This window comes from Coccinella septempunctata, chromosome 3, assembly GCF_907165205.1.
Source record: "Coccinella septempunctata chromosome 3, icCocSept1.1, whole genome shotgun sequence".
NCBI lineage: Eukaryota > Metazoa > Arthropoda > Insecta > Coleoptera > Coccinellidae > Coccinella > Coccinella septempunctata.
In genome coordinates this window covers 25,803,932-25,822,596 of record NC_058191.1, presented here as the reverse complement: position 1 = coordinate 25,822,596, position 18,665 = coordinate 25,803,932, and positions in this window count along the sequence as shown.

Genomic DNA, 18,665 nt, shown 5'->3' with positions numbered 1-18,665 from the left:
TGTTCACCCTGCTCACCTTGCACACAACATATCCGAAGCTGCCGCGCCAATTAGTACCTTTCAGGAGCTTGGCGCAGAGGACCAAGGACAACCTAATTTAATGGAAAAAAAGTTATCGGTAACAAGAACATCAGTATGCTAAACAATGAACCACGCTCAAATGCGTCCATGACATCAAGACGTGCTGAACATGCTCACCGTCTCGAAATGTTGGGAAATGCGGTATAATGGACAGCTATGATCAATAGTGAATTGCGATCGAGTATTGTTTGTTGTTGTGTGAGACTTCTTGAAGATGGCCGTGGGAAAAGCAAAGGTCCGATCGAATGCGTACCGGGTACACACGTTTGTGCTCCTTGCCGGTAGCTACGATTGCCGGTATTGATATTGATAACTATCGATGCTAGGTACACAAGAACAGACATGAGCGTAGGTGATGCTTGAATGGAGGGCTGATTGAGTATTGACACAGGCTTATGATTGATATTCTTTCGATCTGAGATTCTCCTACGGATGAAAACGTGACAGTCTAGTTTTGGAGCTCATTGATAATGGAACAGAGGCGTTTACATGAAGAAAATATCAGCTCTCGATCAGTTCATTCCTTTTCTGGTGAGGGGGAGTATTTTGAAATATACAAGGATATATTGAAAAATTCTTCTACTATAGAACCAAACATTTCAATATCAAAATATTTTATTACTCAACATATTCTCCCCTTAATTGAATACATTTATTGCAGCGAACCTGCAAGGTCTCTAGACCTTTAAAAGAAAAATTTTCTTCCTGCTCTGCAAACCAGATATCCACAGCTTTTATTACCTCCTGGTTAGAAGAAAATTTACGACCTTCTAAACTTTTCTTCAGTTGTGGAAAGATATGATAGTCGGATGGAGCCAAATCTGGTGAATAAGGGGGGTGTTCTAGTAATTCAGAATTTTCACGAATTTTTTGCATGGCAATATGAGATTTGTGCGTAGGCGCATTGTCCTGCAAAACCAAAACACTTTTGTATAGCTTTCCGCGTCTTTTCTTCTCAATTTTTTCTCGGAGAGTGGCCCGTAATGTCGAATAGTAATATCCGGTTATTATTGTTCTACCCTCATCCAAGAAATCAATCATGATTACTCCGTGGCAATCCCAAAAAATTGAAGCAAGAACTTTTCCAGCAGATTTTTGGACGAACAAGAGTGTCGCTATTCCTTTGATTGTTGCTTTGTTTCTGGATCGTAGAAATGCATCCAAGTCTCATTCAAAATTCGGTTTGAGAAGTCTACATCGTTTTCAAATCGAGCACAGATCGAACGCGATGCTTATACCCTTTGCACGCTTTTGGTCAACATTCAAACATTTGGGGATCCATTTTGCAGCAATTTTTCTCAAGTCCAAATTGACGTAAACTATCTGATGAACGCGTTCGTATGGAATATTCACTGCTTCAGATATCCGTTTTAGCCCACTTCGACGATCTAATGAAATCATGTCATGAAATGCATCCATACTTTCGGGGACTGACACAGAAACTGGCCTACCGATCGGTCATCATCTTCAATGGAAAATTTACCTCTTTTGAAGCATGCAGTCCAATTTTTCACGGTCGCATACAAAGGACATTGATCACCAAGGGTATTAAGCATATCTTCGTGAATCTGCTTACCTCTTGATCCTTTTAAATGAAGGTACTTGATGATGGCTCGATACTCCAATTTTACGATTTTCACAATTTCGGTGGACATCTTCTTTCTTTTAAGTTATTGCGTAACTCTGGTATACTTTTTTGACCACAAACTTCACACTGATACTTCTAATGAATTATTGTTCGTTGCTATGATAACACAATATATTTTTTGCATGGAACTGGTCTAGGCTAACTAGATATCAATACATCGTCGTAAACCAGAATCAGGTGGTTGATGAACCACCTTCTCATTAACATCAACAATTGAAATTGGGAGCAGGATGTATTGGGCTGTTGCCAACATTTCAGGGTATAGTCTCCAACGTTTCGGAATGCATCTTCAAGAAATGTCTTGTTTTCAATCGAAAAAATTCAACTTCGAACCTACTTTTTGCACTTGAATCAGAATTTCAATACCTATTGCTGTTCCCACCATTTGGAGAGGCTTATGTTTGCGTATTGCAACGCACACATCACACAAAATATGGTCATCATGACACTTAAGTATTCCCGTTCACACAAAATTATTCAATGCAGGATTAACTTAGAGCCTTAATCAATTCGACCTGTGAAAGTTATTGATGGAATACTGAGTTACTCTGTATAATAATAAATCGATGAAAAAAAATACACTCATGCAGGAAATTGAGTTGCGTTTCCAACAAGGTGCTGCTCGACTCCTTTTCCCTATTCAAAAATGAGAGCTGTTAGGGGTTGCGGCTAGAGGGGTAGTGATATCAAACTCATTTGAACACCCTTCTTTTTCCCCTTTTCAACAAAATTTGACCTGTCCTAGCGTTCTTTCGTTATTCCATCTCAAAGCTCAAAATTTAGGGTGGAAAGTTATGGATAGCTCACCCTGTATAAAATATTGAAAAGAGGGATATTTGTATTCAGATGAGGAGAAAAATTGTCATTGTAATCGGAAATAGTGATTAGGATGTGTGTCCACATTGATATTGACCTACATCCATATTGTTCCATACAGTCACTTAGTTTGGTTTTTCCTGTTTTTGTGAGTCAATGTATATTATCTTCATAAATGTAGAAGAAAATCATCCCACCTTCTTCTCCTGATGAACTATACCTACTTACTTTCATTTATTTCTTGTACACTAGGATAATTTCATGAAAAATCTCCAATTGTTATTTAGAAATTAATGGACCCCAATGTATAAACTGAAAGTAGGTCAAACCAACTTTGAAGGTGGTTCGAACTACGGCAAATATTTTTGAGAACCGAAGCGAAACACTGAAATCAAATTATACAGCATCCTTAAAATGTGGAAAGAACTTCAAACGTGTGCTTCATATCTTTTTTTCATAGAATTAATTCTAATTCAGATCCATTTATCCACAAAATATTCAACACAAGTCGATAACTTTACCCCATGATAAGATCATGAAATGCAAAGTAATCCGCCGAGTGAGTTTCCTTATTTATTGATGCCCCCCCCCCCCATCATACGATGATATTTTTCTCAGAAATTAAGTGAATGGTCCGAAACCTTTAAGAATATTGCCGTAAAAGTTGAGAATATTCACAGCAATAGTTTGAAAAGTTTGCTCCCAAACAGATAACGAATAAATGATATTCGTGTTCGAGAGTATTCAAATATTTTTCCTGCAACTATCGAGATGCTTCACTAGATTTTGTTGCATAGGACAAGTGTGGATTCTTCATACTTGAGTCAATAAGAAAACGTTGAACAAATATAACCATATCCTCATATACAGCTTCCCACATTCATTCAGAAAAAAGGCAAACAACGTCTGAATCTATTATATATTGGGTATTTTAGAATTAAGGTTTCATCAAAGAATAAATGAATGAAATCCTCAACTGATTCTGAGATGTTTCATTATACAATAGAATGCTATATCGGAAATATATTCAATTTTCAATTTGATATTAATAATAATGGTAAATAAAAAAGATCATCCTCAACTAACTTATTCACACTCTCTTGCTGAACAAAAATATGATTGTGCTGATGTCGAACTAAAATAATAAATTCATAAATTCTTAGATCCATATAGATATTGTATGGTGCTGAAAATTATCAGCGGAATCGATCTGCAGCAAACCGTTCTTACATTATTGATGTAACAGTTCGAAGAATATATTACTGGCGTAGCTCGTTAAATTCCCCCCTAAGAAACTATAGAAAATAATTATTAACACCGAAGTTCCTGCGGTTGTTAATGATATTTAAACATATTTCTGATATATGTGAGGTTGTTCATCTCGAGTAAAACTATATTCTATTTTGAATTTGATTTAGATGCAAACGGGGAAGAAGCTTATTCGTAATAAGAGTTATGTTGGCGCGTAAAAACAAGCTTTTACAATAACACGCGAGCAGTTTGTCACGCAAATAGGCTGGATTGGTGTTGAAATTGTTTCCGTTGCGATTATCATTCAAATTCTATGCGCAAGTTATATAATCGTATTCCAATTAGAGGAATAATTGAAAAAACCTCATAACGGAATTTAAGCTCAGACTCAAGAAGTTGGAAACATCATCTCTTTACGATAACAAATCTGAAGGAACTGAGAAACATTATCTTCACTAAAATGCGATTTTTACCTCTGCAAGTCTTTCGCTATCAAAGTTAAACACTGAAGGTATCAGAAAGTTTGGGGATGAATTTAAAACATCGCCAGGTTGTTGGGGTCGATTATAATCATGAAAAGTTATGATCTTTAGCAATTTATTCCTGAAATTTGGTGCAAGCATTCATTTGCGAATCCTGCTGAATTCTTCGCATGTGAGTTTTTAAAAATGAATTATTCGATGGAATATAACATAAGAGTCCGCTGTCCTACCTTAGAAATTTCACTATAAGGTGTTTTATTCTCAGTGAAGATGTATAAACCCGCCTTGAAAGCTTTGCTTATTTGCTGAAGGTCTGGTCTTTTCTAGGATTCTTTGTATATGCCAAATGTTTATTATTATTTTTATGATGTTAGATGAGGCACAAAATACCGAATACAACAAGCATAAACAAACTGTAATTTCTTATTTCGGTTGAGTCATAACACGAAGCTCTCTGTTATTTTTTCTAGTGCCCTGAGGATGTTTATAAAAATAAACGAAACGTCGGCTTATACATAATTGGTTTTCTTCATAATTAGACCCCAAAACCTGTCATCTCTTCTTGGATAGTGAATTATCGCCTTTAAAGGTGGAAACAGACTGCTATCACGTCACGTGAGCTCATGTGATATCATGTGCGAAATCTTTTGAAGTGATATTATGCGTCATAGTGCACAGGTACAATCATTAAGGCTCTAGCTAGACAGTTAATTACACATTAAAATACATGTGCTAATTCTGAACTACACTTTCATGATAGCAGTCTGTTTCCAGCTTTAGAAGGTCTTCAAACAGCTTGGCGAGTTTGAAAGACCAAAGCTTTCGTGCTCCGTGTAGTCTTTGTAGCAGTGTCTTTCTACCACATTTCGTACTATAAAATTTTCTTCACTAGTCCCACGAGCTATCTCTGGATCTGGCTATTCAATAAAAAAATGTCTTTTTCTGAACATATATTATAATTTATTATCAGACAGACTGAGTAGATATTTGAAATAGTGATTAGAAAATACCAGATATTTATTGAAATATTAATTTCTAATACATTTTTGAGAAGTAGGCATCTAACTGAATTACGAATTCAAATATTTGTCTTGTTGACGAGGCCATTCCATTGAAATCGATTTTTTGCTGTAAAAATATTATTTTCATTATAGATTAGAATATAAAAAAATGTCAGCAACATAAATGATAATAAGGTAATATTTTCGTTAGTTGAGAGTGGAAAATAGAATAGAAATTGATAGATTCAATTGAAAAATATTTTTCCTATTCTCTAATACATGAAAATGTTTCAAGTCTTTTGATTGTCAATGAGAAATAACAAAATGTATCTATTTCTACAACAATGATCTTTCTACAAACGTCAAAGGAACAACACAAAGAAGGAAAAAAACATCAGATTTACCTTATTGATTATCAGTATACAGGGTGTATTTAAAGGCGAGGCTTATTTTGACAGAAGGTAGAACTGCTCAATTGTTTCATTAAAAATCACCTATACAAAACTTACGAAATACAAAGTTGAGAAACAAATTTTAAATGATTACTGAAATAAATCCTAATACGAGCCTAGATCCCATTCATTATCTGAATTATCGTAAAGCAATGGCAAAAAACTTATATCGTGATGACCGACTGAACCAATGGTTTCGTTAAGGATATTGGCCCGTTCGGTTTTTACGTGGGAAGTAAAATGAAAACTGAGGAATTTTGTCTCATTATTCAGTAATTTGAAAAATTGCATGGAATGGCTCATTTCGATATCCACTGACAGAAAAATACTTAGGACCAAGTGTAAAAAAATAGAATATTACTTCAAAATCTCACCATTGAAAAATTCTTCTAAACTATTCACAAATTTTTTCATAATGGTCATCACAATCTTTTTTTTGTTCGAACTTTCCAACAATCATCGTTAAAATGAAGTAGGGTAACAACAATAGCACTTTTTCAACATAAGCACTTTATAAACTGTCTCAATTTTTTTTATGTTTCAATTTTAACTTTCTGCACCCCAAACAAAACATTTTTTCAAGTGGCCTTATGCAACTGAGCAGATAGACTCGAAAGTACTGAACCGATCATTGTCATAAATGCCATAAATATGTTTATGTTATGTTTCGTTTTTTCGATGACAGAGTAACTTTCAGAGTCCAGTACTTGAAATTGAACTTCAAGGGGTTGTAGCTCAGCCATCTCGAATATTTTATATACGCAGTTTTTAGTGAAATGACTTATTTTGATGACTTCTACCTTCTGTCGAAGAAAACTCACCTTTCAAAATACCCATTCTTTTCCGTAATTAAAAAAAGCATAATCATTAAAAAAATAGAGATAGAATTTTTTGATCTCGGATTATGGTTTACTGATATGTTCATATCACACCTGATTTTTCGGTAACTTCAAATTAATAATAATTATAAATAATCAAAAATATTTTCGTTTTTCAAATGTTCAGGTGTCAGATATTGTCGGTGCGAAAAGTTTTTGACATTTTTCGACTGCAAAATGAAATTACTAATAATGGTGGTATGATACCGGATAGAAAAAATTTTCTGCTCTTTACTAATTTCTTTTCAGATTTCAGATATCTTGGACATTTCCTGAGCAATTTGCAGAAAATGGAAACATAATTTTTGTTCGATTAATTATTAATATTAACTTTTGCGATTTTCATCTGGTCTCATTGGTTTCAGAAATATTTGAAGCAATCACGTATCGAATGTCACCTCAATCATACTTTTCCAAAAATCCAAACTCGAATTTCCTAAACATGAACTTGTGTAAATTTTACATATTTTAACCACGTACTTTGTTAAGTGAAATTCAAATGAAATGAAATCCGTCTCCGAAATAATATATATCTTTAAAAAAATTTTGACCGTACAGACAAACAGACAGACAAAAAAGTGACATGATAAAAGAATCCCTTGCAGACGTAAAGTACCTACCATATAGGGTACGCAACCGTTTAAACATTCCTCTATTTGGCTATTAATTTTCATTGATGGCACGGGACCTCACAATCGACCAGGAGAATGATATTTCAATTATCCACGTTCTTATTTTTACCGTACGCAACCCATCTACCACCCAGTAGACTCTGATCCCACCAAGAATGCCATGAGTGTACCGAGAAGAAGGTATAATAATAAAACGAATTGTGGGCTCTGGAATAAGCGGCTTGAATTTTTCTTCGAATTTCAATAACCAAATACCTTAAGTCGATTTTATTTCCAATCGACTTACCAGTCTTACGTGATCAGATTTAATTACCAATCTCGAAGTCAAAATAATCAAATATCCAGTTAGCGTCGGATTTCGATACTGACGAAGATAACAAGACGCAGGAGCTGTTACAGCATCTGATCTCCTACTTAACCGAGAAATAAATAGAGTTGATCCTGGAAATTCCTATGTTATTCGCTTAAACCGCTTACAAGATGCGTAGACATTTACATCGTGGAAGGTATTAGATATTTCGTGAGTTCGACAACCGTAGGTTGTAAAATGGAAACGAGCAATCCCTGTTTTTGTTGACTTCAATTTTTATACGATAAAAGTAGAATCCATTGAAGTCATCCTAAGATTTTTCGAATAAGGTGATTTTCATCACAACGTTTTTATAATCAATTATGAAAAAAAAAAGATGTCTCTAGGTTCCAGCATTTATTTTTTTCTCCAGAATTGAGTAACTCAAATCACCTTGCAGTATAAAATTTATTACATTTTTAGTACAATTTATTACACCAGGTCCGAATTTTATTTCACTTATGGCCAGTTTTATAAGCAAACTCGAAGTCGCTTTAACGTTTAAGTTTCCTTTAAACCTACTAAAAATGACCATAAAGAGACTTTGAATTTGTTAACGAAAGTGGACGTTACCATTCCCGAGTTAAGCTACGGTTTCCTCGGACAGACCGTCGACCGTTGCGTCCAGGCCGCCAACCGCCGCGTTTCGACGATTTTATCTAATCAATGTATTACTATGGGACCGTTTTTTCAGCAAACGCGTAGCTGGACGGTGCCTGGACGTTCAACTGGCAGGTCGCATCCCAGCCGTCCATATCTGTCGAGGTTAGATTAGCGCGGCGTCGCGCAGATGAGCGGCTATTGTTCAAATCGAGTTACGGAAATAATATTAGGAAAAATGAGAAAATGATTGAAAAATTGTCATCGGAGGATCATGATTAGACTTGGTAAGACAATATCCACCCTTATAAAATGTGGTACGCCGAAGCTATAAAGATTTGGTGGTCAAAAGTAATATTTGGTGAGTCTGAAATACTCCCTAAATTTCATTTAATTTCCAAAAAGTCTCACATGCATAGTGATATTGAAGGTTCCTTCTGTATGGGATATGGCGTCTCAAAAATAATTCATTAGTCAAATCTTTGAGGGATGTCTTCTTCCAGCAATAACATTACAATAAATTTTTCTGGGTCCATTTTCAAATATTTCACTTCTCGTGTTATTTTCAGTAACAAAATCAACCGCTCCGCACACAAATGTAGCCGACGAACTAATTCCTAGTCAATTCTAGCAAACCACTTCGGGCGGAAATCGCTATCCTCGACGGTTGACGGTCTGGACGCGACGGTCGACGGTCTGTCCGAGGAAACCGTAGCTTTATGCCTGTTTGTTGTAGTGTTGTAGTAGACTCTTTCCAAAGCTACACCATCCACTTGTAACGTTCGAAATAATTGAAATAGCAAAATGAAATTCGGAATAGAAGGTTTGTTCGTAGCGTGGTTTGCAACGGTTGTGAACTGTACAGAGCAAGCGCAATTCCATTTTAGTGGGAGCGCCTACCAAAGTAGCGTAGCACTGACATGGCACATACATGACAAAGGCGATATATAATTTATAGATTTGAACTGAGAACGTCATATTTCAAGCAAATGACACTTCATTAAGATGTGAGATATCTGAAAATTATGCATCGCCTTTGTCATGTATGTGCCATTTCAGTGCTACGCTACTTTGGTGGGCGCTCCCCCTTAGGGTAGCGAATATCACAAATTCATTTCAACTGATTCATCAATTCAAATCCCAATTTTGACATTTCCAAGTCCGTCCCACTGTTGATATTAAATATTCTGGAAGGAGTTTTCCACATAAAACCGAAACCATGGTCAGCATCTACTCTTTGTCGACGAAATGAAATTTCTGGTAATACTTCGAGCGATGGTAGTTTGTTAGTTCGATTTAGATCATTACATTTGTTGATTTAATTACCTGCGGATTTTTGCATCTGAATTGATTCGTTAATTACACTGATGTGTGATCCATTCACTATTGCCTGGTGTAATAAAATATTTTACCATCCAAATAGGAGCTGTTGGTCTTGTATTCATAATCCTCTGATCGCATGCAGAGGGGGGGAAAAATTAAAATTGGGATTTGAATTCATGAGTCAGTTGTCAGTTGTAATAAATTTGTAAAAATTTTAGCCCGAATTCGATTTCCCTATGACAAATATCTTAAAATTTATATGTGGGTGGTGTAGGTCCTGTAAGGAACTTTTTTTGTAGCAGCTTAATTCACTTCCTTTTGTCTGATAACACATTAAAAATCTAGTGTTCTTGGAATTAATTAGATCAACTGGTGAGTCTAGATTAGTTTTATATTATTTATCTAACACCTGACTGTAATTTTTATTTAAAATGAAAAAAACTTGAATATTGAACTTTGTATCTTATATTTCAAATAGCTAACTCGAGAATATTTTATATCAGCGCAAACACGAAGCTTTGCTCTTATAGTATTTCATTATAAAAGGTTAGTGAAGATTTGAAAAGAATACTTCAAGAAATATAATGGACAACAAAAAATCAACAAACGACAACACGAAAAGGGAAACCGAAAAGTAATAATAATTAATAATCAACAACAATGACCAGCATCGAAGAATTAATAACCACATGATGAAAACCCTCACGATGAGATATAGAAAAACTTGAAACATAACACAACCTATTGTCTGCATAGCCAAACTGAGACCAATCGATCATAGAAGCCCATTTTTGAATTATATGGTGGTTGTTTTCTGTGTTTGACCTTTTTTTTTTGAGAACATAATTCCAAAAAATCGTTAGCTTCTTGAGACTTGTAGAAAAGCTTTTTTGAGTGTTTTGTTGTTTGTGGTTGTCGTTTTCGGATTAGTTGTTTAAATGTGAATACTTTAGTTGACAAGTAAGCAAAGTTTGTGTTGAATTTATAAAATTTTGTTAACCATTGGAAATTAATCTTCCAGAACTCCTGAAGGTCAGTCAAGTGGTTTTAAAATAAAGAATCCAGTGAGTACAAAATTGCCTTTCAATTTAGAATGATCCTGGATAATGGCTACATTTGTGATCAAATTTTAGACGAAAAAAGTTTACGGACAAAAAGTGTATGTGGACGAAAAGTACTTGCCTTCAAAATAGCCGACTTTTCGTTGCGATTCAAATTTCAGTTGAAGCATGTCCAGCTCTGGTATTACTTCGGTCTCCAGAGCAATATATGCTAGTAGATCTACCAAAATACATGGGTGTATCCCTCCAAACCGTCGATCATGAATTTCAGATATCAGAAGCCAATTCTGATGCGAATATTGATTCCAATGTCTTCCTTTTCGAATCGCCACTTTCAATCTGGTAGTAAAGTAGGCCCTGCCGATAAAATCGACTGGAACCATCAAGGCATCATCCATCCCCGAAATACGCTCATTGTCGGTAATCCAGGTTGAGGTAACGGTGCTGGACCTGATAAAGCATAAATCGATCCGAGGTGAAGAGAGGGATTATTAAAATTTATTATAATATACGGGTACATCAATAGTCGATCGGAGATGTTTGAATCTCATTTTTCAGCCGCCGCCAGCCGCCCAACCGTATAATTATCACACATGCATTCCGTGCTAATAAGTCCCTCAGCTTTGATGAATGACCGCAGACGGACGGGCGTGCCATCATCTTGCTACACTTTAAGACTTTCTTCCAGTGGCGGACAATGCGTGACGTGATGGGTCCATTATGCTCTTTGCAATGGATCGCTCCTGTGCCGTCTGCCTCTTTCAGATATGTGTTATTTCGTACTGGCTTAATTATTACCGTAACTTGAGAGGCTGCAAATCTCACCGTTGTTCGTTATTTCAGATGATGAACCTTCACAATTAAGCGGAGAAACGCTGCAAATTTCAAGCAGTACAATATTATTTCCGAGGACCCTTTTTCGCGCTTCCCCCTTTCGTTTTAATTGCACACCAGTTTTACAGTTTAAAGTTTAACAACCTGAACACAGCATATCACATACGTCGAAACATTATTCTTTGAAGATCTCAATTCTTTGTTGTTTTATCCATAATGTACAGGGTTCTTTCAAACGTGAGGCTTTTTTTTCAAAGAAACAAGATCATCTAAATAAGTTATTTCCCCAAAAATTGTCTATATGAAATATTCAAGACAGCTGAGCTACAACCCTTAGAAGCTCGAGAAAATTTCATTAAATTTCATGTACGGGACTGTGGAAGGGGACAACAGCATCGGAAAAACGATACAAAACATAAACATACACTGCGCAAAAAAAATTAACGCACATTCTGAAAATCTCAATTTCAATGAAAGTTAACTCTACATTGACTTTATAACTTATTTTTATGTTCTCTCGGTAAGGTTTTGAACGAAACAAGACACATTAAATGGAAGAAAAATTCAGGATTTCACAGAATCTTATGTGAAAGAAGGGAAATGAACAATTTTCAAAGTACTGAAATGCTGATAAGTGATTTAATACTTGGTATTTCCACCCCTTGCGTTGCTTACAGCTCGGCAACGACGGTTCATACTTAAAATGAGTGATCTTAAAATGTTCTTCTCTAATCCTTCCCAGATATCTCCGAGTTGGATTCCTAAGTCATTAAGAGTAGCTGGATGATTTTCTGAACTTCTCAGCCTTCTAATGAGGTGTCCCAAACCTGCTCAATCGGATTGAGATCTGGACTTCTTGCTGGCCATTCCATTCGAGAGACTTCAACCTCTTCAAGGTACTCCTGAACGATGCGCGCACGATGGGGTCTGGCATTATCGTCCATAAAAATGAAATTTTCACCAATGTATGGGGCAAATGGCACTACATGCTCTTCAAGAATGTTTCTTATATACTTATCAGCATTCATAGCTCCATTATAAACGACCACAAGGTCTGTGCGAGCAGTCAAAGATATTCCACCCCATACCATAATCGATCCTCCCCCGAAACCAGTAGTATTCAGGAAATTGCACTGAGCATATCTTTCATGTGGACGTCTGTATACAAGGGAACGTCGATCACAATGGTAGAGGCAGAATCTAGACTCATCTGTGGAGAGAACTCTTTCCCAATCGGCCTCTTCCCAATGGATATGCTTTCTCGCAAAATCCAAACGCGCCCTTCGATGGGCTGGGGTAAGAGCTGGGCCTCTTGACGCGACACGAGGCCTTAAATCATATTCTCTGAGGCGATTTCTTATTGTCTGAGTGCTAATTTGCACCTCATGAGTTTGCTCATGCTGAATTTGAAGGAGGCGAGCGGTTGCAAACCGTTGTCTCAACGAAGAAACTCTCAAGTAACGTTCTTGAATGGCAGTTGTTACCCGTGATCTACACTGTCCTGGTCTTCGGACATTCATACCTGTCTCCCTGAATCGCTGCAACATTCTGGACACACTTGTATGGGAAACTCCAAACCTTTCTGCAATTTTTGTGTATATCCACCCTTCTTCTCGCAAAACTACCGTTTGGGCACATACCTCTTGGGTCAAATTGCGTGTTTCGCGTTGCATAGCGATCGAGTGTAGAAAATCAAACGAAAGAAAAACTATTGATCACTAGAATTGATCGAGAACAACTGATTTTAGAATGGAGCCAATACATTCAAAATCTGATAATATCATCTTTTTTTATTCCTGCTGAGAAAAAACATCTGTATCGAAGAAAACCGTTGAAAGTGGATAACATATGCATGCATAATTCTGATAAAAATAATTATCATTGAGAACACCTTCAGTTGTAGAATAAATTTGTGATTTCCATTATGTGCGTTAATTTTTTTGCGCAGTGTATGAGTGGAGGATGAATTGTTCAAAACTTCCGAGGTTATCAGTTGCATCAGGTCACTTGAAAAAACTGTTGTATCGTGCGATTTAATGTTAGAAAATTGAGACAGTTTATTCAAAATGCTAATGTTGACAAAGTGCCATTATTGTTACTCTATTTCATCCCATTTATACGATTGTTGGATATGTTGTGATGATAGTATATGATAAGTATATAATTTAGACGAATTTAAGTGATAAGATTTTAACTAATATTTTATTTTCTTACACTTGGTCCTAAGAATTTTTCTGTCAGTTGGTATAGAAATGAGGCATTTCATTTATCTAATTAGAATTACTTGTTAACGGTATAACAGAGGAGTAAGGAACTGTGGAAGGGCTGTGACTCCGGCATCGCAAAATCGAAACAAAACATGAACAAATGGCTGGACAATGAATGGTTGAGTACCAAGTTCATCGGATTAGATGCATCAGGTCACTTTGAGAGAATCATAATTGTTGTATCGTGCAATTTAGGGTGAAAAAAAAATGTAGAAAATCGAGACAATTGGGAAATACAAAAATGTCGTAATTTATCAGGCACGTCATTTGAAAAAACGAAGTTTTCCGGAAGCGAAGAAAATATGAAGAATCAAAAGATTTTCAAGAAATTATAACATTCTTGACTATCTTCACGTACCTAAACTTTGAAACGAAAGAATCAAAATCTCAAGAATTTTAGTTTTGATTGTGGGGAAGTTCAAATTAATCGTAGTTGAAATTTTGTGGACAATCCAAAAATGTAATGAAATATAGAGTGTTTCAATTATTGAACTAACAAAGTTTGGCTCATCTCCTCGTATCACTACGATCACCACTGAAACGAGAATATTTTTGTTGAATATGTCCAGATCAGATATTCGATAACGAATTTTCTGAAAAAAAAAACTCATTCGGTTCTCTAGACATACTATAGTCCATATAGAGTGATATCTTGATAGTTGACGATGAGGCTTCCTTTCCGAGGGTTTTCTGAGGTTTCTGTGAGCGACCAATTTAATTTCAAAAATTAGAGCAAACCTAGATATAAATAAGTGAGTTAATTGTTACCTTCGGGGATGGAACAAAATTTGTTTACCAATTTAAAAGTTGCTTTATTGTTATATTAGTACTTTTGTTGAACATGCAGTTTATCAATGTACAATATGAATATAATTATTTTCGACTTTGTGTAGGTACGGTTTTTGTGATTGCAACGTAAGCTTGTCAAGTGTGAAACAGGAGATGGCCTTATAGACGATAACCATCTCTCCTGGTGTTTTCCGACGCTTATCCAAGGCTGCGACAGTTTGGAATTGGTAATTCTCGTACTGATGCTGGTAGTGAAATAATGAAATAATTAGTGAAATGGTATGAGAGAAAAAGAAGTATTAGATTGTGTGCTCGATAATCCGGTAATCAGTACTAGACCCGAGATGCATTACTGGCGTCTGAATGTCTCTCTTGGAGAACCTCGAGAATCGAAATTTTATATATTATATTTCATAAAATACATAATTTATATACAGAAGATGAAATGCAGAGTTTTTTTTTACTTTTATTCGAGATGCCATAAATAACTGGCATATATGTGGTCTGTAGAAAATACTCACGCTTTCAAAAGAAGAGGTTTTCTGACTAATTCTCTAGTTATGTATGGTCCTGAGTCTTCAACGAAAAATTACTTCTAATTCTATTCTTTCTCAATCGTTTGAATGCCAATGCGTACTTGAAAGTTTAATAGGAAACGATCTTGCAAACTTTGAAGACATGTTGTCGACTGGTTAAAGCTTTCATTAGGAGATGGATTGGTCACCTATGACTCGCCACCTACGAAATCACCTGACATGAATCCTCTGGATTATTCTGCATGGGGGCATTAAATACAACAAGATAATACAGTGAACATTAATAAACAAGAACAATTAATGGGACGAAATATCAATGTAGTCGACTCCATACAAAATGGACCAAACATGCAATTAATATTCGATTCCCTCATTTTGCAATACCAAGCCTGTATGTCTATACTAATGGTCATATTCTTGAATATCTGATGCAATTATTTTCATATTCCCTATTCATTCAAAGTTGAAAATTAATGACATGCGAAAATTTTAAATTCAATATCTCTGTAATAAATCCATATCTAAAAATTTTATTCAGGCCCAGTTGCAGGAAAGTCCATTAAGATTTGATGCCCTATCAAAATTTAAAACTGTCATTTTTGAAGGGGAAAATGGAGGATTAAGATTTTAATGAAGTATTAAATTTTAATGGACTTTCCTGCAACTAGACCTCAATATTTTTTTCAGACATACTCTATCAAATGTTAAACCTACATTTTTCCTTTAAAAATTACAGTTTTAAATTTTGATAGGGCATCAAATCTTAATGAACTTTCCTGCAACTGGGCCATATCAACCACGTGCTTCAATTTTCCTTCTCCAGTTTTGAATCATTCTGTATATGACAGAAGGGCTCGATTTGTACCTAAATTTTCTTGGCTTTGAGCCCGGCATATAAATTATGAATTCAAATTATGGGTGTGATTGTATAAGATGGGACAACATAGGAATCAGCAAGAAAAGAAACCAACACTCCTACTACAATTGAAGTAGGGTAAGTCAAAATATAGTCCCTGTAGAAATCCAAATGTTTTAATTCATCACCTTAAACCTACATTATTTGTTGTCTTTCATGAGATGAATAGTTCATCCCATCTATATTGTTTTTTCTAATGGATTTTGGTTACATCTCGCCTAGAGCTATTGAAGAAAACTTATTTTATCTTATAATACATGGAGTAATATTGGACTTTCATCAACAGTCTCCTTATTTAATGTTTTTCATAGTCCATTATCTGGGAGCGCCACTGAACTTTGGCCACATCGGAACTTAATCTCCTTAAAAGAAAGGGGCGGTTTCGAAAATAATTATTTCTATTATACAGCCTCCTTCCAATCAAATATTTGATTTGAGTTATAGTATCAAACTTCCTGCGGCTACCGCAACTCCTCAACTTCGATTCGAAATTACTTAGCGCGTTTTCGATGGATTTGATTGTAATATTCGATAATTAACTTGACGTCTAATAATCTGGTGATGGCTAGAATGCTAATCACTCACACAGCTCCGATAGATGTGAACTCTAATCTAGGAAATTGATCGAGATGATCGGGTAATGAAACACTTCGGATTGATGTCTACGATGATGCGGCAAAGTAGTCGATATGAATTTGATTAGGTTGGAAAAAATTTGAATGTTAAGAATATGTGATATCCATACTGAAATAATGTATGGAAATGAAGTCTGAAATCTGTTTTCATTGAAATAATATTGAGGGAAAGAGCTTCAAAACCTTTTTTCATTACAGAATTACGTTGAAAGTTGCAAATATCAGGAGATATAACTGCTCGTACTCATTGTCAAATTGAGAAAATGTGAATAATAATGAAAACCTTCTGAGGAGATATTCGAAATCAATTAGACTTAGCGACAAATTAATAATCATAAGATTGCAGTAGTCTATGTAATTGAAAACAGAGAATTATCCGAAAAAACACTGAACATTCTTAAAATGCCAACTCAATATTGGATAACCTGCTGAAATGAATGATTATCTAATACATTTCAGCCGATTTCCTAAGAATGAGGTATATAGTTTATAAGTTTTTTTTCAAAAACGTGAAAATAAACAATGAATTATCAATAAAAAATCATTACTTAAAAAAATAATCATTTGAGTGTACCTACCTATTTTTCCATCAGCATATTAGCAATAACTCATAATCGTCAAATCAATTTTTCGAAAACGAATTTTCCGAAGTATAATAAAAAAAAATGAATTCTTTCCGCTATTTCAATCCATGTTTTTTAATCTATAAAATTCTTTTATTCGATTTCCTTATTTTTGGTGTAAACTAATGGATGGAACTGAGGGAATTTTTGCATACAGGGTGCCAAAATAGTAACGGAACTCGTCAATAATTTTGTACGAAGATTTATTGAGGAAAATCCTTGCTCTTTTGAATTTGATATTTAGCACCCCTCTACTTCATTTTTTCAAATTTTTCAATATGTATTGTGATACATCAGATGTGAGGTAATTTGATTACCTATCCAGTGATGTGGCTAAAAGTAGAATTGGTTGTACTGTTTTTTCATTAAAAAATTACGAAATAATTTACAATTTGTGATTGGAGAGTACTGCAATCACACCATTATTCTTTTACTAATTCGTATTAAGAGAACTCCACGAATCCATGAATTTGTAATTTATGTGGGTCTCCCTATGCTTTTTTGAATTTGAAATCTCTCATTCTTTAGGCCCCACACCCCTCAACTGAGAGATTTCAAAGCTTTTGCTTTACTTTCTTGGCACGCTGTATATGTAGGAGATATACATAAGGGAAATTAAGAAAATGTGGAAGAATTTCATGCAATTTCATGAAATTTTCATGCATGATTGTTATCGTGAACAAAAATTACAATTTTTTTTTGCAATGTCACGTATAGATTTTTTTATATACCAAATTCATAATGATAATAATAATAATACTCATATGATAATTATATTATCATATCGTTGATATGCTTCAGATTTCATTATCGCTCTCGGTAACTGTCAAAATGTGTCAATTGGATAATCAACCTAATGTTTCAGTACCTAAAAGATCTCTTTCAGAGATATCAATATCTTAATTATGTTTTCTCTGCTTATTATCTTTACCCTTTATAACTGCGAATTGATTAATGGAAACTAATAGAAACATTCTTCGGTTCTTTCTGGCCAAACACAATTTTTAAAAGAAATGTTTCTGTTTGTTTCTGTTGAAATAGGCTTATACACCTAGACTGTATATATATATATATATATATATATATATATATATATATACATGTAAACATGGCAGTGGCAGTTGAAATATTCTAAATTTAAGGATTTCAATAATTTTTACCGATTTGGAAGCTGACAGTAAACGGAATTGCAATAAAAAAAGTCTATTCGATGATTATCAGAATGACTGTCAATTTCAAAATTCCAGTATATATACGAGTATGTATTGATATCTAGTTAGCCTAGACCAGTTCCATGCATAAAAAAAAAATTGCGTTACCATAGCAAAGAACAATAACTCATTAGAAGTGTCAGTGTGAAGTTTGAGGTCAAAAAAATAAACCAGAGTTACGCAACAAATTAAGAGAAAGAAGATGTCCACCGAAATTGTGGAAATCGAAAAATTGCCAGTTTCTGTGTCAGTCCCCGAAAATATCGATGAAGTTCATGAC